Raw genomic sequence first — 5446 nt, forward strand, 5'->3', positions numbered from 1 at the left:
ACACTCCCCCAGCTAACCAGAAAATGAACTGCCCCCGAAAATGTACACGGACCAATAGGGATTGTCTTTCCACGTGGGATAATGACGCAATATGTAGAATCCACCAATAGATTTCCTCTGAATGCATTCAAGTCTGTCGATTATTTTGAGCTACACAGACACCAGCCAATCCGAGTGACGGATAGGTTTAGCGAGGAGTAAAGCACAAGGCGGCTAGTGTACTGCAGAGTGACAGATCTCAGCTGTCAGTCAAAGTAACGTGGCGACATTAGAGATCCTTAAAGGCGCACACACATGCACAAATAAACTATTATATTAAAGATATTTTGTATCACTGCCTTTTCCCCTGCTATAGTTATGTCTTAAAATAGTTCCAGGTTATCCTGTAGGTTCAGCATGGTCTAGGGCATCGCAGTGCTAACTGCATCGCAGTGCTAACTGCGCCACCAGAGTCTCTGGGTTCGCGCCCAGGCTCTGTCGCAGCCGGCCGCGACCGGGAGGTCCGTGGGGCGACGCACAATTGGCATAGCGTCGTCCGGGGTAGGGAGGGTTTGGCCGGTAGGGATATCCTTGTCTCATCGCGCTCCAGCGACTCCTGTGGCGGGCCGGGCGCAGTGCGCGCCAACCAAGGGGGCCAGGTACACGGTGTTTCCTCCGACACATTGGTGCGGCTGGCTTCCGGGCTGGAGGCGCGCTGTGTTAAGAAGCAGTACGGCTGGTTGGGTTGTGCTTCGGAGGACGCATGGCTTTCGACCTTCGTCTCTCCCGAGCCCGTACGGGAGTTGTAGCGATGAGACAAGGTAGTAATTACTAGCGATTGGATACCACGAAAATTGGGGATGTATCCTGGGCATCAGCTGGCTGTCCCGTTATAGGCAATGGTGAAAAAGGGACGTAGGTTAGCATGTGGATCAGGGGAGGCTGCTGAGGGGAGGACGGTTTACAATAATGGCTAGAACAGAGAGGATGGATTGGCATCAAACACATGGAAACCATGTGTTTGATGTATTTGATACCATTCCACCGATTCCGTTCCAGTCATTACCACGAGCTCGTTCTCCCCAATTAAGGTGCCACCAACCTCCTTAGATGTGGATTCTGTGTCTTCACATGCAAAAGTGATTGTTTTTGATAAAAACTCTTTATCTGCCTTCCCAATGAAAACTAGTTTGAAAATTTGAACTATATTTTGTGGAAAAGAGATGTTGTATGTTTCTGAACAACGGCTCATGCCGCCTTGTTGACAACATAACCGAGCGCCTCAGATTGTTGTTTGATTTGAGTAGAGCTCTCCTCCCTCACCGGCTTCACCCAGTCACGTGACGGGCCATAGGCTGGTTCAATCCGGGCCATCTTAATAGATCGCTGCCATTTATTCCTGCACCCCAGCCCTCACATAAACCAATCAGGAACCAGGAACCAGACAGACCCTTGCAGTCTGCTCCCTACTACAGTCTCCACTTAAGCAGCTAAGCTCTCCTATCATCATTATTCCTTGAATATCAGGTCTGTAGACAGTAGAAAATATCCATTCTACATAGAATCATATAGAATAGTACAGGATATTGAACAGCGTCAATGTCAAAGATACTGTGCCATGATAGACATATGATTGAATGCTGCATGTCTGTACCCAATGCGTGACTTGTCATAAAACAGGTGGGATGAGCCTTACAATATGTAGTTCATCTTCTTCTTTAAGGCATTCAACCATAGAATATGTGATGGTTTTCTCATTGATGCTTGTAGATTGGCTGATAGTATTGAGTGAGTAGTGAGTATATTAGGGGATTGGGAGTTCTGGGTAGACTTTAACGAGCTATTAAGTATACTAGATGACGTGCTCTGCCACACATTTGTCTAGATACGTCTAAATACGTAAATGCTATACGTAGATATGTCTAAATACGTATATATTATATGTAGATACGTCTAAATACGTAAATGCTATACGTAGATATGTCTAAATACGTATATATTATACGTAGATACATCTAAATATGCAGATATTATATGTAGATACATCTAAATATGTAAATATTATATGTAGATACATCTAAATATGTAAATATTATATGTAGATACATCTAAATATGTAAATATTATATGTAGATACATCTAAATATGTAAATATTATATGTAGATACGTCTAAATACGTAAATATTATATGTAGATACATCTAAATATGTAAATATTATATGTAGATACGTCTAAATACGTAAATATTATATGTAGATACATCTAAATATGTAGATGTTATACGTAGATACGCCTGAATACGTATGCTTGTTGTAAGTAAATTACATACTACCCCTACAATCCAATCCTGTGTGCACAATATGTTGATTCCATCAGAGTAGATAGGAAGGTGTGTTCCAGGCAAACTCCAACTGTTTTGAAGCCCGATGTTTTCAACAATGTTTGGTCTTTCTGTATTTTGAAAGACAGAGTAGATATTGACAAATGATCACAGTGTCACTTAATTTCCCTTCCAAATCACCATTTCTCTGCCCCCCCCCCCCCCCCCCACCCCCCCAAACTACATTAGTTTGGAGTGGAGATGCACTCCATTAAAGGGACAGTTTACCCAAATGACACGTTGGGTTCCTTAGCCTGCAAGCAGTCTATGGACAAGGTATGACAGCAATCCATGCTTTGGTTTAGTTTCCCGTTTTAACAAAACGTCATGGGACTGATATTGTAATTTTTTGTGCATCATGTCCAAATCATCTGAAAGTATCTAAAATTGAGTGTGAAACTCAACAAAGTCACTTATAGATGTTTTTGAACATGATCCTAACAATTTGTGCCACAAATGCTGAAACGTTAGCATGTGGAAATAGTGCCAGGGAAAGTATACCAAAGCATTGATTGCTGTCATACCTTGTCCATAGACTGCTTGCAGGGTGAGGAAACCAATATGTAATTTTGTTATTTATGTGAACTATCCCTTTAACGCCTGCTTTGAATGACAGATATAACCAGCAAACAAGCCCCCATTTGGTTTGCAAATGTTCATTCATTTGTGATTTGGTGGCTAAACAAATGACTGGGCTTTTATAAAGAACAAGAGAGACAGGAGAAGTGGATATTTCAACGGTGGCCAGGTCAGTCCCTGCTTAGTGATGAGAAGAGGCTCTCACAGATAATGGTTGAACAAGCACCTTTGTGTGGGAGGTTACATGGAGTGATCCCATTCTAGCCACTCACCACAATGGGGAGGGGAGGGGGCTGCGAGGGATTTATGGTCCTGAGGTGTGTCAACAATAGAAATTTGCTTGAGGTTTTCGGTTGAGCTGTTCTATGAAGCCAGTCGTTTGTTTCCCTCGGCTTCATGGTGTAGTCATTCAGGCATGACGGTGGACACGTCGGGATGGTGTTATTCATTTGTGAAGACTGATTCATTTGTGAAGACTGCGATTAGAATTTCAATAGTTGTTTTGATAATATTTGTGATAGATGTTACCTTATTGTATTGCACTCATTTCCCTTGGGGCCCCTTAATGCATTGTGTTTGTACACACTGTGAAACTGAAAAGGCCCTGTCTTGATGTCTTAATGTACAACCAAGGGCATCATTTGAATTTATCTGTATCTCTCTCTCTCTCTCTCTCTCTCTCTCTCTCTCTCTCTCTCTCTCTCTCTCTCTCTCCCTCTCTCTCTCCCTCTCCCTCTCCTTCTCTCTCTCCCTCTCCCTCTCTCTCTCTCTCTCCCTCTCTCTCTCCCTCTCTCTCTCTCTCTCTCTCTCTCTCTCTCTCTCTCTCTCTCTCTTTCTCTCTCTTTCTCTCTCTCCTCTCTCTCTCTCTCATTCTCTCGCTCTCTCTCTCTCTCTCTTTCTCTCTCTCCTTCTCTCTCTCTCTCTCATTCTCTCTCTCTCTCTCGCTCTCTCTCTCTCTCTTCTTGCCTGCCTGCCTACCTACCTACATTTCTGCCTGCCTACTCACCCACCTACCTACCTGCCAGTCTGTCTGTCTGTCTGTCTGTCTGTCTGTCTGTCTGTCTGTCTGTCTGCCACTGACCTGGGAACAGCACAGAGGTGTGAGTATATCCACCACCAGACACCAGCAGACTGACACCAAGATCACACAGGGACACAGCAGCCCAATCACGGGTAGGGCTATTACATTTCACAGGAGGGCCCGGAAAAAAGGTAATGGAAAACATGTGGGGCATGAGAACCAGACAATATGGAAATGACACCCCCAACCTCCCCCCCCCCACTCCAACAGCCCAAATCCCTTCCTCCCTCCAGGTCGACCTCTGAACCAACGTAAACCCCCTGGTTTATCAGCCCCAGCTGGGCTCAGAGCCACTTCAAAGGCAACATGTGGAGCTGCTTTGGTTCTGACCGGGATATTGGGCCCAGATGGGCCACAGCCATTCTGCTGGGTGTCCCACACATACTTTCAGGAGGGTATTTGTGTATATAACACTGTGTGTGTGTGTTTGTGTGTGCATGCATGCCAGGGTTAGGCTCAATTCAGAATTGAATTAACACCACCCAATTCAATTCAGAATTGAATTGAGAATGCCTCAGAAATTCCAATTCAATTCTTGAATTGTAGTAAACAGGATACAGAATTTAAATTATAATTTTAATGAAAGGAAATATAATTGAATTCAGTGAAATTCAATGAAATTCAAATGCCTTTTCTATTCTATATTATGTGTAGTGTATACAAATATACAGTACATATTGCACATAAAACATGTATAATTGATTTTCAGGACAAAATAAATGATCAAGGAAAACAAAACCTATATGTGAATATTCTTAGTTTTTATATTCATTAATCACTTAAATTGTGTTCAATATTGGGGGAAAAAATACAACATTTCCCAGAATGCATTCGTTTAATCCTCAAGTTGACCCTAAGGCTTTCAAAAAGAAGCCAAACAAATGAAATGGTTGGTGGAAATATAATTGGCTATTTTAAGCACTAAGGTTAAAAGAGGATATGAACATTGTTTCCAGAGAAAAGGGATATATTCCTTGGTATCTGGAAGTGTGACATGTCAGATTCAATAATACTCTCATGTTCTATGACTGAGTGGAATTTATTTGAATTGCAGTGAATTAAATTGTACTTCCTGTCACCGACATTCAAATTCTACATCCTGTTGAGTGTGAGCAGTTAAATCCGAATTTCAGATCATAAGTTGAATGGGAGTCAATTACAAAATTCTGAATTGAGCCCAACCCTGAGGCGTGTATGTGTGTTTGTTTTTGTGTGTGTGTGTGTGTGATGAGAAGGAGGGGGTGGTGGTTGCTCTGTTTGTGTTTCCTTACATGTGTAGCTGCGGAACTCATAATGTATATCAGATGTATCAGGGCTGAGTGTCTCTTCAAGCTCTCTGTGAAGAGCTGGAGCTTTGCCCTCTGATTAGTGATGCTTAACACCACCCAACAACGCAACAACCCACAGGCCAAGCTGCACCCCTTCT

The sequence above is a fragment of the Salvelinus fontinalis genome, chromosome 4 (assembly GCF_029448725.1).
Source record: "Salvelinus fontinalis isolate EN_2023a chromosome 4, ASM2944872v1, whole genome shotgun sequence".
Taxonomy (NCBI): domain Eukaryota; kingdom Metazoa; phylum Chordata; class Actinopteri; order Salmoniformes; family Salmonidae; genus Salvelinus; species Salvelinus fontinalis.